Source organism: Trachypithecus francoisi, unplaced genomic scaffold (genome assembly GCF_009764315.1).
Source record: "Trachypithecus francoisi isolate TF-2019V2 unplaced genomic scaffold, Tfra_2.0 Lachesis_group1, whole genome shotgun sequence".
NCBI classification, from domain to species: Eukaryota; Metazoa; Chordata; class Mammalia; order Primates; family Cercopithecidae; genus Trachypithecus; species Trachypithecus francoisi.
The window spans coordinates 47290973-47311067 of NW_022681454.1; the positions used below are offsets into that span (position 1 = coordinate 47290973).

General features: G+C 35.1%; 1 protein-coding gene across 3 annotated transcripts in view; it reads right to left on the reverse strand.

Annotated features, from left to right (window-relative positions):
* The window catches only part of ARHGAP24 (Rho GTPase activating protein 24), a 524860-nt gene that overhangs the window by 330804 nt on the left and 173961 nt on the right, over positions 1 to 20095 (reverse strand). The gene's annotated exons all lie outside the window — the stretch shown is intronic.

Genomic DNA, 20095 nt, shown 5'->3' on the forward strand with positions numbered 1-20095 from the left:
AAGAGCTGTCCCAAGTAAGGACAGCCCAAGTGCAGAGCTGCAATAGAAAATCTTTGAATCCGAGCCACTAAAGGGAAGTGCAGTTGAACAAAAGAAAGGGCAAGAGGGTAGCACAGCTGCTATAGACTGAACATTTTCTTTGTGCAAGCTCATGCTTACCTTATTAAGGAAAAGCCTTCTCTCCAGCTCGATCTATCAAAGCCATATATCACATTCTTCCATGTTCAGAAAAGAGAACTAAGTTGAATACCTACAAGAAATCCAGCACCCTCAGAGAAAGAGAGTTGCATATATTCAATGTATTGTTAAAGATAGTGTGCTATTACACCACTATAGTTGCAGAACATCAAACTAACAGACATAAAGAAAATAAGCACTCAGCAGGGGAGATATTTAATTATAAGAAGAAGGGCAGCTAACCTTTGAGAATGCAAGAATTCAACATTTCCCATTTCTCCTTTCCAAGTGTTTTCAAATAAAGTTTTTTCCCCAGTCCTCATCCTGATTAATACTTAGCATCAAAAGTTTCCCCACCATGGAGAAATCCACACAACTAGCTTCTTCCTGTACCACCAGAGCCCAGCTGGAACCAGGAATTTGGTTTGTGCTAAAACAGATGAGTAGCCAAGCTTTGCCTGCTGATAAAGAGTAATAATCACGCCGGTAATGGGAAGATTCTGCCTTAACTCAACTGCCAAGATCAGCCTGTGCAACTCCAACCAAAGGTGGGATGGGAGGGATGGTAAGAGGAGGATACTGAAATATAATCATTCTTATTGGTGTCTTCATTGTGACATCTGTGTGTATGCTATGCCTTAACTGAAACAAAGTAGGAAATCTGAGAGTTGAGAAACCACTTGCTCACTCTGAAAGGAAATCTCGACTAAAAGGAAGCAGAAATTAAAAGTAATTCATAAACAAGGGTGGTTTATAGACAGAAATTGAAAGGGCTTCATCTGGCCACAACATGGCTTAATTAAACATCACCTCTCCCTAGTTCATTCCAACTCAACTCAGATTTTCTCTTCATGTTCTTTTTTCTTTATGTACAGGGCTAATTATTTTTAAGATAAATTTAATCCATATGGTTTCTGATTCATTTACATACATAAAACTCAATAGAATGATTCCTGGTATGCAAAAAGTTCTCTGAGCCTGTTTCCTCCTTAGGAACAGAAAACCATGTTGTGTTCACATTAAACTCATTCTTTTTTTCTTGGGTTAACATTTCACTCAAAACTTTGGGGCCCAAAACGATGGAATGTATTGAAGGTTGTGAACTCAGCTCCTCAAATGGAAAGAAAAGCACCTACTTACTTCAGACCCTGGGTCTTTGAGGTTTCTCAGTGCCTGTTCTTAGGCATAGTTCTGCACCTGTCCAATAGTATATTTGTAGCACATTCTTCTTTTTAGTAGAAGCATTATTAGGAGGTATCCATCTTTATAGGCAATTCTACCCTTCAACTATAATTTCCTAGCTTCAGAAGTCAGTGTAAGGAAAGTTCTACAGAAAGCTCTGCTCTCAATCACATAAATATACTGGGCACATAAAAAGTATTTTTGGAGATTCCAGAAGAAAAAGAAGCATATTCTTAACAGAAATGGAAGGCCTGTGCTCATAGCTCTAACACAAAGTACAGCTAAAACCTCTCTTTATATATACCTCTTGTCTTCCTCATCCACAAGCTTTGTTGAATCACTTCTACTCATCCACACATCTTTTACTTTACTTGCATTTTCATTTGACAAATATTTATTTCACTACTTACTTTGAGCCAAGTCACTGGAATATAAAAATCTAAACATCTATTTGATTTCTTAAGAGGAAAGATGCCAACAAATATATGATGATTATTATAATGGACCTATGGTTAAAATATAGAGGAAACACAGGGAAAAAAATATCATATAATACTTGCTAAGAAGTGCAGAAAGGCTTAGAGAAAGCAAAGCTAGAAAGATAGTTAGGCTTTCTGCAGGTGGATGAATCAAGGGAAGGAAAGTGCAAAGGCACTGAAGAATTAAAAAAATCATGTTTGGCAAACTAAACAGAGTTCAGTATTGATGAAGCAAAAATACAAGGTGTCATCTAAGAATATTCAAGAAAGGGGCCCAATAACATAGGGTTCTATATGTCATACAAAGTAATTTAGATTTTATCTTGTAGGTCAGTTGTGCTCAACTGAGTGTGACCATTAGAATGACCTATGAATCCTTTTTTCAAACATACACTCAGACCCCAATCCAAGAGATTCCAGTGTGGTAGGTCTTGGGTAGAGACTTTTATATACATTTTCTTAAACATTCATGGTACATGTCCCTGTTTAAGAACTGCCTGAGGCTCATAGGGACCACTGAAGTATTCTAAACATCAGCTTGACTATTAGTTGATCCTTTTGTGGATAACGTGAAGAAAATTTTGCAAATGATCTAAGCACAGGGAGTGGCTTAAAGGCAATGCAAACTTTCCAACAAGAACGAATGTAGTCCTAAGTTAAAGAATGGCAAGAGGCAAGGCAAGAGAGTTCGAAATAAATAATAGTAATTCAGTCACAAATAATTAATGAACTAAAACTATACCACCTCCCTCCTTTCTGGTGTGGTGACACCATTCTCCAAGAAAAAGGACATAAAGAGAAGATAGAGGACAGAAAAAAGTGAGCTCAAGTTCTCAACTGTTCAGTTGATTGGATTCATAATATAAATTATGTTGGAGATTGAGAACGTATTAATTGAATATGCCCTAGACATTTCTTCTCTGTTTGCAGTATTGGTGATTCAAGAGTAGCTTTATTTGAATTGGCTAACATACCACTTATTGAGATTTCACAGCTCCAAACACTATAGGCAAGCTGTAATTCTAACTTATGTCAAATAAATGGCAAACAGAATCACTCTATCCCACCCTGAAGGTTGAGAGGATATGAAGTAGGCAACCTAAGAGAATTTTTCTCACATCCTAATCTCCTTTTCTGTCTTTGTTGGCACCATCAGGCACCGCAGTCCATGTTCAGCTTATATATGCAGCCAAACAAGCTTGGCAGTTTATTGGACAGGAAAATTGCTGAGTTAAATATTATTGAAGTAGGAAAAAATATTCTTGGGGTAAAATAAGGTTTGCAGCCACCCCATCCCAACTGAACAAAAATTCCTTTCTATAGCTCACACCCCGTCCCTCCTCTTCCCACTTTTCTAGTCTCCTTCTGAGGATCAGTGCTCTGGGGACCTGCACTAAAACTCCAGTAGAGGTGTTGACACATGTTCCTACCCAAGTGGATAATTTAGTCACCAATATGCTGGGCTTATTTTTTCCAAACTGCTGCAAATACCTATATCTTTTATTGTACTTTTCTTTATAGTAGATTCACTAAATTATTCACTAAATTATTTTCCTATCATTATCATCTATGGAAGAGTTCATTACACTATAAGATTAGATTGAAACTTCTGATGCTTCACATAGAAGTTTGTGATATAGCTATATATATAAACATATATATCATATATAAATATAAATATATATCATATATATTTGAAAGTACAGGGCCAATGCAGTCTACTCTTTTACCTTTTAATTCAGATTTTTAATATACATGTAAGCATATTTGTATGTCTACATATGTGTGTGCACACCTACATACCTACATACAAACATATGTACCTCTTTATGGGCCATTTCTTCTTTTTAACAGCACTTCCTGCCATCAAACACTATCTCTGTACTTTTCTTCCAGACTTCCTCTTCCTTATGTGATGTCTAGACTATTGTAAATTGTGACAGGACCAGAAATATTAGAAAGGGCCTATTGAGCTGCTGCTATCCTCCATTCATCAAATAATGTGTGTTATGAATTTTTACCCAGGTATGTTGCCACAGTGTGTTGAAAGTATGACCCTGAAACCTAAATCAGGTTTGTAGGGTAGCGCAAAGTCAAATAAGTATCAAACTTCCTCAATTACATAACATCATGTTGTTTGTCTACACAACTTGCTTCAGGAGTGAAGATTGAATTTTGAGGCCATTTCTGCATGGACACCAGTATAAAAGGTGAATTCTGAGAGCTCAGCACTCTGAGTTTTATCTACCCAACAATGAATAGTGTGGACACTATGCCAAAAGCTGTGACCCCAAAGATACTAGAGCAATTTCTGTCACTTAGTGATGAGATAGCAACTCAGAGAGTCACACACACACACATACACACAAAGGCACAAAATGAGAATATTAGAAATTCTACCACTGAACCTAGGACCTAAATCTACCCACTTTCAACATTTGTCTTAGTTCAGACTCCCCTGTCTTTGTTACTTCACCAGGTTTGTAACTGACTTTCCTTAGTCTTATCTTTCCATCTCCTTTTCTCCAAAGCTAGAGCCAGAGCAATCCCTCTAAAGTACATATCCAACATTTTAGTTTACAGCTTAAAACTCCTCCATGATCCTTCATTGTTGTCTGGATCAAGTTCCAACTCTTTAACATGGATTGGATCATGAGGCCCATCATGAAGAAACCCCTCCATACCCCTTTATCTCCTAAGCTTCCCCTCTCAAACTCAGAGGAAGATGTTAAAAACCCCAGGCACTTTTCAAGGACAGTCGCATCTTCTCTCCCTTTCTGCCTAACTCCCTCTCATCTTTTGATCCCAGAGTAAAGGTTACTTCTTCTACTAAGATGCCACTAGCCTCTTCTCTGTGCTACTATAGTAACCTGTACTTGTCAGTATTTATGTAACACTTTGAAAATGCACTCTAATTGTGTATCAGCACCCTTCGCTCTCTTTCACTTTTACCAACAGATCCTTGTTCATAGAATTTATTTTATTCTCCTAGTAGCCCCTGTAACTAGCTAAGTGCCTGCACATGGTAAATTCTCAATTTTTAGTTGTTGAATAGATAGATGAATGGATGAAATAAAGTATTTTCTGTTTTGCTTTAATGGTCTTTAACCTGATAACAAAGAAAATTACAAATTATAAGTCTGCTGAAAGTGTATGAACATAGTATTAGAGTAAACCAACTAAAACACTGAATAGAAGTCAGGGCAAGTGTAGTTTAATAAGGAACTCATTATACTCTGACTTCTTCTGTTTCTTGTTTTTCAGGCTATCAAAAAGTGCTACTAAACTGAAGGGAATAACAAGAGATAATCTCAAACAGCATTTATATAAGCCCTGAGATGTCTAACTTTTCTATATTTACAAGACTTTTAGGATTTATATTACTTGACCACTTAAGCAAAACATCGTATTTGTTTATTTATCCTTTCCATAAATAATTTTTAGCCGTCGCCAGACTCTTTACCCTCAATTTAAGTGTATTTCCTTTTCCTTGTTTCTTGACATCAATGAGAAAAAAATAGCAATTAAACAATTGTAAACCTCAAGAGAATCAGAGAAGTCAGTGGGTAATTTAAGAAACTATTCTATCCAGTAGATTTTCATTTGGCTTTCATGAAACCTTTAATTATTTATGACATTGGATACAGAAAAACACAAATATTCATTTAGCTAACTGCTCAGTAAAATAACTTATGAACATTAGGGAAGAACAGAGGATAAACAAAAAAGTTAGGCAGAACCTATACATTGGTTAACTTAAATCAAACTTTCACATACCTTATAGTTTTTGAAAATTTACAAGCCTGGAGTAACAAAATAATTGAGGACCATATGATGACTTGACAGTAAACAAGCTACAATAGAATTGAGTCTGTGAACTATTTTGTTTTCACCACCCAGAGAAAAAGATAAACCAAGAGAATGCTGGAAATTGGGTTGTCCTGTTCCTTCTATGGTTTCTCAGATTCATTCTCCAATTATGTAATTTCAGTTAACTGAGCTACTTTTTTTTCTTGGCTGATTATTAACCAGTCACAATCTGTATTTTGTATTCTGACAGTAACCACTCACTTCATTCAGTTGCAGAAGGAAAATCACCCACGTCACTTTTATAACAAAACATGCTTATAGCAAAATCTGACTACATTCCTAATGACTTTTCTAGGTCTGTAACACATATCAACCTCTTTGCAATGGTTCTGGTCAAATGTCTGAATTTAGATATCTTAGTAAAAAATAAGAAAAGGAAGACACATGCTTCATAGCATTTGCCTATGGCTATTTCTGTTTCTGAAGTTTTAACAAAAGTGGTATAAGTGAAGATGAACTGAAACTCTCAAAATACCAAATGGGCTACCAACTGAAACTCTAAAAATAACAAAAGGTTATGTCTATCAGCAGCTCTCTAAAGAATCCTCATCTACAGATTTTTTTTTTTTTTTTTTTTAGACAGTCTCACTCTGTCGCGAGGCTAGAGTGCTGTGGCGCTATCTCAGCTCACTGCAACCTCCAACTCCCTGGGTCAAGGGATTCTCCTGCCTCAGCCTCCCGAGTAGCTGGGATTACAGGCATGTGCCACCATGCCCAGCTAATTTCTGTATTTTTAGTACAGACAGGGTTTCACCATGTTGTTCAGGATGGTCTCGATCTCCTGACCTTGTGATTCACCCACCTCAGCCTCCCAAAGTGCTGGGATTACAGGTGTGATCCATTGTGCCCAGCCAAGTTTTCTTTTAAATTAATTCAGCCAAGTCCTCTCCCTTCCCTGAGTCTCACTATTTGACTACTGTAGCCCTGAACATCTGCATTATTGAAACAAGTAGCTGTGAATAAATTACTCTGACTGTTTTGTTACACTTACATGGAGGAGACAATTTAAAGCTACTTTTAAAACAGTATTTCAAGAAAAAAAAGAAAGTCATTTTGGAAATAAAATCCAAGAAATATTGAGCAATATTAACTAAAGTGAGAATTAATTCAATCATTAGTAAGTACATTTTCCTTACTTCATGCCTGGCAGGTAGGACTTAGGTATTTACTGATTGGCTCCTTCAATGTATGTAAGGAGGGAATAAGAGACAGTCATAACTTAAAACTTAATTAAGAAATTCAGTTGAAGGCACTCAACTGCAAAGTTAAAAGACTTTAAAATCTGAAGTTAATCACATTCCGTTTTTTCCACATAACCCACCCGAGCTTGGATCAGAAGTATCAGGGCAACTCCCCCTAGCAACAAGTCCTACTGCCTTGGTAGCTGCTTGTTCAGCTACAAGCACTCTAGACTTAAAGGAAGCTATTTCAGAGAACTAATAGAAAGAAACCTATTATCTTTTTAGAGACAGCTTCATAAGGATATTCTAAGTTATCAGAAATGCTTCTTGGGGAGGTGTGTGGTACTATCCCTAGATCCAAAATAGGGGAGGAAAGAAAAAAAGAAAGATTTCACATCAGCTCCCCTTTTTCACATTACTGAGTCATTCTTCTACCCTGAAAATGTGCTCTTCATAAAAACCAGACTGAGTGAAGAGATGAAAGAACTATAATATATTAGGAAACATAGTAATTATAACCCTTATGTGTACTTTAATTATATAATGTGTTCATCAAAATGAAGGGAGACAATTTTCTATTTCTAAGAGTAAAATTACATCATTTCAAATAGTGTAATAGAACTAGGGAGGAGAACATTAATATGGCCGCTATATTCATACTTTTTTTATATGTTGAAATACCAGAACCTATGTTAGGCCTTGTAGATAACACAAGAATATTCTGAGATACAATTTCCATTTTAGAAATTAAATTTAGAAATTTAATTTCTAAAGGAATTATTTAAACATTAATTTAACAACAGATAAACTTTAATCTTATTTTTACTTTACGATATTGTAACATTTGACATTGGCCTTAAAAATCTGATAGGAACTTCAAAAAGACAGAACTCTTGGTTTCCTTTTTGCAAACTATACTGCACTAGCAGCATCCTCATTCTGTTACTGGTAGCATCATTCTTTCCCCTATTCAGGCCAAAAACCTTGGTTCAGACTTCAGCAACATCAGACAATTCTTTGTTGTAGAGAACAGCACTGTATGCTTCATAGGATATTTAATAGCACCCCAGCTTCTACCCACGAGATATCTGTGGTATCTTCCGCAACTGTGACAAGCCAGACACTGTCTCCAGACATTGTCAAATATTCCTGGGAGAGAAAAATCACCTCCAGTTAAGAGGCACTGTCTCAGAGTTACTACAGACTTGGCTCTCTCGCTCACATCCCACATAAATCTCTCTGCAAATCCTATCAGCTTTGCTTCAGAACATACTGAAAATACAAGCACTTCTTATATCTCTGCTGCTCTCACCTAGACCCAAGCTGCTTGATTCAAATCCTGGATTATTCCAAGGATCCCTAGCCTGTCTCCTTGCTTCCACCTTTGGCCATGTACATACTATTCCCAACGTACCAGCCAGACATACTATCAACACATTATAAACTTCTCTAGAAGTGAGAAAAAATGGCTTGAGTAATTCCCCCATGGTCCATATTCATGACTATACTGTGTGAAAACATGCTAATATTAATTACTATCAAGACAGTTGTGGTAAAATTAGTCTAAATGTTGGCTAGACCTAATTCAGCCCCACATAAAAGATACTTTCACATTCAGATGATGAATGCAAAGCAAGTATTTATTGAGTGCTTACTGTGTGTTTAATCCTGCAGTCAGAGCAGAATTTCAGTATAAGAAGCTGGAGATCAAATATTTATGGAAATGTTTCTACTTTGTTCCACAAACAACAGGTTAAAAATAGCACTTGGCGGAGCTTGCCGTGAGCTGAGATCCGGCCACTGCACTCCAGCCTGGGCGACAGAGCGAGACTCCGTCTCAAAAAATAAATAAATAAATAAATAAATAAATAAATAAAATAAAATAAAAATAGCACTTTTTACTAGAGCAATTTTTTTAGCAAAAGGTTAAAAAATTCTGAGAAGCTCTTTTAAATGGTTTTTATGAAAAAAGTTTGTCTCAGGGTCTCAAGTAATAAATTTCCAAAATTATCCGCTACATATTCCTTTAAATTGAATAATTCTGCATTGATTACAGAGAAAAAAGGAAGTGGGGAGGCAGATCCCAGGGTCCCAACTGTGATGATTTTAGCTCTTCTAATTATTGCAAATGTAGTTTATAGATACTTTACTCACCATTAATGGAGAGAAAAAGAGTTTGTTCCTTCTTTTGTCAGGCTGAAAAAAAGGCTTAACAAATTGACCAATAAGAATGCAACTGTAAATGAAGAATAATTAAATAACTGGAGGCGGGGCACAATGGCTGACTCCTGTAATCCCAGCACTTTGGGAAGCCCAGGTGGGCAGATCACTTGAAGCCAGGAATTTGAGACCAGGCTGGCCAACATGGCGAAGCTTCATCTCCACTAAAAATACAAAAATTAGCTAGGCATGGTGGCACGCACCTGTGGCCCCAGGTTTCGGGAGGCTGAGGTGAAAGAACCACTTGAACCCGGGAGGCAGAGTTTGCAGTGAGCTGAGATGGTGCCGCTGCACTCCAGCCTGGCTGACAGAGCAAGACTCTGTCTCAAAATAATAATAATAATAATAATTGAAGTTGTGGTATTTCATAAAATTTTTACTTTGTAGTTATCATCTACCCCGGCGATGTTTGCACTTTGCCAACCAAATGAAAATCTTATTCCCTTGCAAAAGTGTAGGGTATTGCCTAATACCCTGTCTCCATGGGACAGCAAGCTGACACAAAGTTTTCTAGAAACTACTCTGTTTTGACCATTTTCCCTCTCTATTCCTTTAGAAACACAGTAAAGTGTCATTCCTGGCTAGATTTTAAAGATTTTCGGTTAATTTCAGCTAATTCTGAGAAGGGTTAAAAGAGGAAGAAAATTTTTATCTTGTATTTGAAAAAAAAAAATCCTTCTTAAATCTTATGAAACTAAAAGAGAAGAACAAAGTAGATCATTTAGAATACATTACCTTTCATCCAAAGGTTTCAGTGTACTTGGCAGATAGCACATTATTAAAACACAATTCTGAATAAGTTCCAAGAAATTCTTCTCCCAATTGTACAGCCACAAAAGTTAAGGCTTGGGGAGATGAAGAAATTTATAGCCCAGAAAAAATGAAATAATTAGGCTAAGCAGAAAACAAAATCCATCAATTCTTATGTTTGAAAACAATGAGAATAAAAAAAAAGAGATAAAAATTATTTCCTTGTTTTAGTCAATAGAAAATTGTTCCAAAACACCATTGCAATGTTACATTTTTATAATTTATTTACTTTTTGATTTTGACTCTATTTTTCACTATTCTACATAATTTGCTGTAAATTTTTTTAAAGGCAGCTTATACTCCAGCCAAGAATAGTTTCAAGGAACTCTGAAAGGAGCAAAGTTTGTTAAACAATACTGTTAGTAAAGCCACTACAGTGTGCCCCATGTTAGCCATGGTTAAAAATGGCCAAAAATCATTATTATCATGCTTGCATTTTTTTTTTAAAGCTGAGTACTTAAAAATAAGCTTTATTGGCCCCACATGGTGGCTCACGCCTGTAATCCCAGCACTTTGGGAGGCCGAGGCGGGCGGATCACGAGGTCAGGAGATCGAGACCATCCTGGCCGACATGGTAAAACCCTGTCTCTACCAAAAATCTAAAAATTAGCTGGTCATGGTGGTGCACACTTGTAATCCCAGCTACTCGGGAGACTGAGGCAGGAGAATCGCTTGAACTCAGGTGGCGGAGTTTGCAGTAAGCCAAGATTGCGCCACTGCACTCCAGTCTGGTGACAGAGTGAGACTCTGTCTCAAAAAACAAACAAACAAAGCTTTATTAAATCACTCGTATAAGATACACTAATTGATTCTAAAGTCCTGTCTATCATATTAGAATTAAAATTACATTATCTTTCTGCTCTTACATGTGTCAAAATACTTTTAAGCTGAAACATTTCAGCTTAATGTTGGTAAAATACGAATCTCACTTTCATAAAATGTTATTTGCATTGTCAAATTTTAATTTCAAATTCAGTGGTTCCACAAATTGTTTTATCTTTTCATTTTATAGAAGCCAGTGTTTTTAAATACATTTCAGAATTGTCTCTAAAGAAAACTAAATAGTTCTGTGTTTATGGTTACCGCCTTGTTACTAAAAGTAAATAATTTACAAAATATACTTTGATCCAAGAATATAGGATGATAAGTGGCCATGCAAGTTGCAATAGCTGTAGGCAAATTTTCAAGTTGCAATTTGCAACTTTAATTTATTTGTCAGTTAAGGAAACAGCGTATTAATTCTATTGGAAGCAAACCAATAAAAAGGTGACTTATCAGTTGCTGAATGAAACTGCTTTATTTTATTCTCATAGAAAACTTTACTTATTTTATTCAAGTGTACAATATACTTACTCTTTCAAGGCACAGTCTAACCAAGCTTCATATATATATATTATATATATATATAAAATATATATAACATAATATATAATATGTAAAATATATACAATATAATATAACATATATAATACATATATAATTATATATTATATTATATATTATATATTTTTATATATTATATTATATATTTTTATATATTATATATTATATATTAATATAATATTATATAATATGTATACACACACATGGAGTCTCACTCCATGCATATATACATGGAGTCTCATTCTGTCACCCAGGCTGGAGTGTAGTGCTGCAACCTTGACTCAGTGCAACCTCGACTCAGTGCAACCTCTGCATTTCAGGTTCAAGCCATTCTCCCACCTTAGCCTTCTGAGTAGCAGGCATGTGCCATCATACTGGTTAATTTTTGTATTTTTAGTAGAGATGGAGTTTCACCATGTTGGTCAGTCTGGTCTTGAACTCCTGGCCTCAAGTGATCCACCAGCCTTGGCTTCCCAAAGTTCTGGGGTTACAGGCATGAACCACTGTGCCTGGCCCCAAACTTCCATTTTAAAGCTCTGATGTCCATGATTGAGAGTTTTACATAAGTATTTTCTCTGGCAGCTATTAAACCATATATTAAATGAATAAGAATTAAAATTCCTATTCAGTTCTTTTTGTATAAAATTATTTTTCAGTAGCAAGTCCCTAAAGAACATTATTCAATAATAGTACTAAATTAATATGATTGCATAATACATCTAGTTAAATGTTTATCAGATTCCAGGGTAAATATCGTGGAAAACAGTTATGTAATTGTGAGGGCATTTATCACCCTACGCTTCCAAATGTAATTGGCTCTTGCAATGTGACTAATCCAGTTGGAATACTGTGCTGTAGCAAAAAATGTTAGATACCCAAATAAGGTTAAAAAGATACCCAAATAAGCTATATTTCATCATTAGTGAAAAATATCTAATATTTAAAAATTTCTAAGAAAAGAAATTTTAATTTACAAACTCTTTTATGCCAGTATAAGGGAGGAAAACAATTAAAAACAGAATGTCTTATAAAACTGTAGCTAATTCTGTATATATTCAATTTATTCACTACTTACTTTGTATGAGTTATAGCGTATGTAAATTTTTCTAATATCCAAAACTTGTGTCTACCAGTCCTGTTCCTATTTCTAAGAAGCATACAAAGTACACACATACACATGTACACATTTATATCATGTTATATAATACAAATGTTATAAATCTGACTATATAACAACATTCACTTTTAAAATGTTAGTGACTAGGATAAGGAGCTGTAGCCAATTGCTTCCCAATCTTCCCACTTCCATTCTGTAGGATACAGGCTTCCATCAGTGACACAAATAGTCTCGAATTTTCAGTTTCAAAATGTAGATTAAAATATTTGTTCTTATTCATGAATCCATGTATATTAGAAGTCTGTGTATAAGAAAGGTCATGGTATGTAGCATGAGAGAGGCCTGGGTTTGAATCTCATCTCTAACAACTACTGATCTTTTCACTGGGGTCATGGCTTTCTCATATGTAAAATAGGATATAAAATCTACACTGTAGGATTCTTCTAACTACTCATAAAAAAGTATGTGTTATGAACTAAATTTTGCCCCCAAAATTCACGTTGAAACCTTAACTCCCAATGTGACTATATTTGGAGATAGAACCTTTAAGGAGGTATTTAAGGTTGCATAGGGTCATAAGGGTAGGGCCAAAATCCAAGTGGACTGTGTCCTTAGAAGAAGAGATGCCAGGCTGTACACAAAGAGGAAAGGCCTGGTGAGAACACAATGAGAAGGCAGTCATCTGCAAGCCAAGGTGAGAGGCCTCAGAGGAACCCAACTCTGCCAGCACCTTGATTTTCAACTTCCAGCATCCAGAACTATGAGAAATAAATTTCTGTTGCTTAAGCCACCCAGTCTGTAGCATTTTGTAATGGCAGTTATAGGAGACTAATACAGTGTGTTTAAATGACTAGTATATTTTTGTGATACATACTGTAGTACCAAAAATGCTATGTCTACCTCTATAATAATAATAATAATAATAATAAATAAATAAATAAAATAAGAAATGAGAGGCCATGTACATGGTATATTTAGAGCAGTAGAGTTCAATAGAACATTCTTCCATGATGGAAATATTCTTTAATTTGTGCTGCCCAGTATATTAGCCACTGGGCACATGTGGCTATTCAGCATATTGAGCATCTGAAACGTGGCTAGTGTAATTGGAGAACTGAATTCTTAATTTAATTCAAATTAGTTTACAATTGTAATTCCAGCACTTTGGGAGGCTGAGATGGATGGGTCACTTGAGGTAAGGAGTTAGAGACCAGTCTGGCCAACATGGTGAAACCCCCTCTCTGCTAAAAAAAAAAAAAAAAAAAAAAAATACAAAAATTAGCTGGGGAGAGTGACAGGCACCTGTAATCCCAGTTACTCGGGAGGCTGAGAAAGGAGAACCACTTGAATCTGGGAGGCGGAGATTGCAGAGAGCTGAGATCATGACACTGCACTCCGGCCTGGGCGGCAAAGTGAGCCTCCTTCTCAAGGTAAATAAATAAATTAATTAAATAATTTACATTGACATAATCACATTTGGTAAATGATTACTATACTGGACAGTGCACATCTAGAGCATCTACAATTTACTTATGCTGTTTTCATCATTGTTCGCTTTTTCTCTACTGCATAATACAATAAAGACTTCTTTAGGCCCTTTTACCAAATTACCAGAAATTAGTCTAGAAAGTTTTCCAATGACTCTAACATTATTCATATTCAGAAAATACAAAATAACCTCGCCAGCTAGAACAATGATATATTCTTGTTTTATTCAGTTTTTGTGTAATAGAAGATCCCCAAGATCATAGTAATTTTTCATTGTATATTATCATTTATGGTTGAAAATTGTATCTGACTGTTCCTTGTTTTGGACATAATTTAGCCGTGTCTTGAAAGTCCAGGTTCATCAATATGAATTTTTTTTAGAAAAAAAAGCATTTTATTAACATACATTTACTAATACATATAAATGTGCCTCAAGAGTTCTTAACATGTTGAAGAAAAACACAAATTCAAGGAAAGTCAACACTGAAACAAAAAGTAGTAAGAAAGAAAACCATTATGCCCAACTCTAAAACAAACAAACAACTCAGAAAATCTTTTGTACAATAATCATATAAATATTTGGATTTTTAAAAGTTTCTTCTTTACTCAACCAGCCTAGACAGACTGGCTGCTAGTGTAACAATTGCCTCTGTCATGGAAGCATATCACATACCACCCCAACTTGCCACCCCTTAATTCACAGTTTCTGCATCCCTCAAAAATTTGTGCATCCTATTTCCACTCCTCTCTTTTACTTGTATTATATCATTGATTAGAGGAAAGGAAAATTATCTCTCATGTCTATACGAACTGGCTGTAGATGATTTAGGCACTTCTTAATACAAAGCTTAAAATTTCTCCATTTTCATCATTATTAAATGCTGCAGATATGAGAACAAGTCAGTTTTGCTAACCTTTTAAACATGTTTGTCTTGGTCAGAACTCCAGGCACAAGTCACACACAAACTGTCAATGCTAGTCTTAATGATCTTGAAAGCCCTAACTTATATGCTAATGATGGATTGAATTATCATGAAAATTTCATTAACAAAGAGAATTTCATCTTCTGAATTGTACTCCATTTCATAGGCGGAGGCAGTAAAGTAACATTGTGGGACAATAAGAGAATAGAAATATTCCTAATCACTAATATATTATTTATGAAAATTATTATCACTTTTGCTGAAGTGACACTTCACTAATGGCATCACAAAATAAAGAAGTCAAAATCATCTAATCACCCATTATCTTATTGTTCAATGTGAAATAAATGTAGAGAACTTTAAAAATCTCTAATGTGAATATTTGGCATCAATATTTTGTATTGTAAGCATGCAGCATAAAGTCATGCTTTGCTATAACACTAAAATATGTGTGTTGAAGTAGGCAAACAAAACAATAGATCATTTTCATCACTATTTTAAAATTATCAAAATATAAGCTGTGCTAAGAAATGAATTTTCTGAGAAAGACTTTAAATTGTTCACTATCAAAACTTTTTGAATAATTTTTATAATTCAAAGCCCATCTGTTCTTATTATATCTAATTTTGAAAGATATAAACCATTTAAATAAAATCAGACTCACTTTAGTAAATGATAGTTTTTCATTAATCTTAATGACATATCTAATAACAGGAAATCATTAATTTAATTAAATATATGACCTTGAAGGAATATATATGCAGGCAGTCAACAGATTATAAAATTATACAGACGCAAATAATTTAAGAGCACTTATGACCTATTATTAGACAAAAAGAGGAAAAACTCAACATGTTACTATGTTCACAGTTTGGATAAAGACTAGAAGTGAGTATTAAAAATAAAACATTAGTAATTATGAGGAATTTTTAAAAATTACTTTTAAAATTATTAAATATTATATTTATAATTATTAAAAAGTAAACTGAATTCCGTATGGAATGAATTTTCCATGCAGGTGGTACAGCAAAGGAAAAACTTGGGAAAATCCTGGGAGTTTCTCTAATCCCTGTGTGTCCTTCACGTCTCATCTCCAATCCAAACCATCAGTAGGTCCTGCCATTCCTCCTACAAAAATAATTCACAAATCTATTCACATTTTCCATCCCTAGACTGATGAACTAGTCTCCTTATTGATCTTTTCCTTACAATACTCCAAAATCTATGCTATACAACATCAAGCCACTTATTTGCTTAAAACTCTTTAATATCTTTCCATTACATTTAGAGCATACCCAAACTTCTTCCAGAGACATACAAGCCCCTACATGATCTCAGGCCTGTCTCTGCTCTCCTCTTCTGCCTCTCCCCCGTCTTGTTCACTAAGCTCCAACGTCACTGAACTTGTTTTCACCTCAGGCCTTTGCATACGCTGCTGCTTCCACTCGGTACATTTTCCCACGTAGACCCTTCTTCAAGGCCAACTTGTGCGTATCCTTCAGGTTGTCCATAGCCACCCAATCTAAACTCAGCCCAAAGAACTAGGTTATCCTGGGACCTTATATTTCTTTTGCAGATTTTTAAAGGCAATTCATTGCTTCAAGACTAATTGCTAATGCCCAATTTGCACTTGAATAAAGAGGCTTTCCTAGGAATATGTGTGTCTGTTCGCAGAAATGACCTCCTTCAGGATCAATACTTTCACAGGTTCCCTTAATATTCTCAGTACTCATATTCAGTTTGAATCCTATATCCTTCCTGTAGTCTTTTCTGACACATAGCTTACCTCCTTAGCTAGCCTGTAAATATATAGAGTATAGGGTCTACTGCTTACTCATTGTTATATTTGCATAATGCATCCTACATAGTATTAATAATTATTATTATATTATTCAAATATAATAATGGAAAGGGCTTATATAGGGCTTACTACAGGAACCAGAAACTGTTCCAAGTTTTTGATGCATAGTAACTCATTAAGTGATATGATGATTAGACACATCGACAATAAGACAGGTATTTTCATTATCCTCATTTTACAGATTTAAAAAAACTGGAAGCTCAGAGACGTTGTTGGCCAAGTTCATTAGGCTAGTGATGAACCTAGGGCTCAAACTCAAGCAATCTTCTGTTTACAACAATGTTACATACACATGCAATATTGAAAGAATGAAATAGTTGATAATAACTCATTTCAGGCAATAATGTTGTCTTTGGATAATTTTGTGTAAAAATCGTTGACTTTTTCTCTAAAGTTTTGCCTAAGACCTGGCTTCTCACTTCTAAAATCTATGATAACTTTTGCTTCATTGGTAATAACATCTTTCATGGCACTACCTTTGAAAGGGACACATGCTAGGTAGTTCTGAAATCACTGCTGGACAGCATTTATGGAATGACCATGTACTTCTTAAATGTACATTATATATTGGAAAAATACAATGTACTTCCTTTAAGTCAGAAACAGGGGAGTTGGTGTAGTGCAAGCAATTCAGGATTTGGATGCAGAAAGTCTAAGCTTTTGTCCTTATTTCTCCATTGCTACCCATATGACCTTATGACTACCTTGATATCTCTAAGCCTCAATAATTTTCTCACCTGTAAAAAGAAGAAAATAGTGTCTAATAATTAAAGGCATATGAAGCCAAATACATATCAAAAAATACAAGAACATTATTAAATAACAATGTTGCAGCTACTGAATATATGCAGGACATCACACAGTGCCAGGATATAGTCCACGGTTACTTTATTGCTTCTCCAGTGAATGCGAATGAATGAAGAAAGATGAAGACTCCATCATGAAATTGGTTTTGGTTTTATTGGACTGGTCTAGTTTCACAGTTAGAAGACATCAAATTTTGAGAATAAGTCTCAACAGCCAACTCTATGGATTGGACATACTGACAGACCATTAAATGAGTCATGGACTTTCTAATGAGAAATTAAATCAATCTGTTTATCCAGTGGCAAACAAATACTTTATAATACATTAAATGCAAAGAAGAATATCAAGCTGTTAATGAAGGGGGCTGTGGTGTAGGGGAACAGTTAAGAATGCCTGGGTTTTAGTTCTGGTTGTGCCATTTATAGCTGTGAGAATTTCATTTAAATATTGAACACCCTGACATTGTTTCCTCAGCACTAAGATGGATATAAAAATCCCCACAGGACTGTTACAAATATTAAATAGAATAGTGTCTTTAAAAACACAATGCCTGATTTAATATGCTGATTAAGACATGTGAAATGACAGTCAGGAACAGAGAATCGCTACTGAACTGAAGCCATTTTGTGCTGGGGAATTGCTCTGTATGCAGAGTGCCAGTCACAGATTAAATATTTGGTAAATACTGTGAAATTAAAGTGCATCAAACAGAAAGGCCTTTCCAAGATATCCGCCGGATATTTAGTTCATTTGTAGCCATCTGTGGCATTTTGCTCTCAGAAACAGAATATAAATACACACACACACATATTTACAAATGCAATTTAACCCAAAGTTGTGAACACACATATGTGACATAGTTCTAAGCTCCTTTGAGGAAGGTTAATTTCTGTTTGGCAATGTTGTTAAATGCAAATTTTTTAAATGTTCTATTTTAGGATATTTAACTAGGAGTACTGTGCTTTATATAGGGAAATTGAATGGCCGACATTGGGAAGCTCCCCAAGGACATAATAATTAAGTTCCAGTAGGCAAGGGACTGTGATCACATTTCCAGAAAGAAAAATAAAGCTATTTTTGAAACAAAACAATTGAAAGATAATAGACGAGCAGGAATTTTACAAACGGAGACATTTTTTATTTTATTTGACATAAATCAAAAGCTATCTCCTGACCGAAATCTTCCTATTAAAAACTCAGAGGAAATAACAGTTTCTACTCCTATGACCTATTTGGTTTATGATTTATGATAATAAATGGCAATATTACATCTTTGACTCGATTGCTTTAGAGTCGTCTGTTCTGTCATGGGTGTTGTGTGGGGTGAAGTTCATGTATCTATTTTCAAAACGCCAGTGTATAATATATATGTAAGTATCCCTATCATCTGTATTCTCAATGAACATGTATCACAATTCTTTTTATCTCTGTGAATCTTTTGATTTGTTTTCAAACTAGTTTTAAGTAATGATATACCTATGCACCTCAAACTCAGTGCAAAATATAGTAAACTAATTGTTGTAGCTATAATTGAGTATCTAAGAATAATATGCATTATTCAGTAAGATGTCAGAGTAGCAAAGAGAAAAAGGTACATCATCTCAGGACATCTTGTCAGGACTTCTATAAGATATAACTGATGAAAATTATCTAGCCCCCGCTCCAACCTGGCATAGGATCAGGAATTTCTACCTTTAGATAATTGAGTCAAGGTTTGGTTCTACAGATAATCTGTAAGGGCATACACATTTCCTACAACAGGTGTGAATAGTCAGCATGAACTGTATTTATCTAACTTTATTAGCTGACTTACTTAGACACATTTATGTACTTCCTCAATAAAAATTTTCCAAACGATGGCAACTTTTCTAAGGATGCTGATACAGCAATAACTCTAGAAAAAAATACCTTTCCACATAAAGCTTACATTCTAGTTAGGGAAAACAGACACAAAATGAATAGTAAAATGTTTAGTACAACAGATGGCAATAAGTTCCAAGGAAAAAATAAAGCAAAAATGGACATACGGTGTGGTTACAGGGAAACGGTTCCAATTTTTAAAAGACTGGTCTCATAATGTTCACTAAGAAGATGATGTTCCAGCAAAGACCACTGATGTTTGACATTTGAGTACTCGGTGCTTCATTATCATGCCAGCACCACTGCCAAAGGGGACAGAACCCTCCTGATTAACTACTGTAGAATTGTTAAGATGAAAAGTCAATTCTACATTCATTATTGTAATTTATTCTTTGAGGAGAGTATAATTTCGTATTGATTTTATATGTGAAAATGATGATATAACAAGTAAGTGTTAGAGTAACTTGTTCCACATCATTCACGTATTAGGGGTAGAGTTAGGACTCCAGGCCAGGTCATCTGATTTTCAAACTTGCACACTTATTACTACAGCATGGTGACCATGGGGGTAGATCACCACAGGCAAATGTCTCAGGACACCAAACCAAGCAAAAGAACACCAGAAGGAAAGGCAGAGGAATGACAGACAATTTTTCCCAATTTGCTATTTTGCTATGATTGAATTATCTTTATTTTCACAAAATGCATCTCAATAATTAATTATAGAATTATGCAAA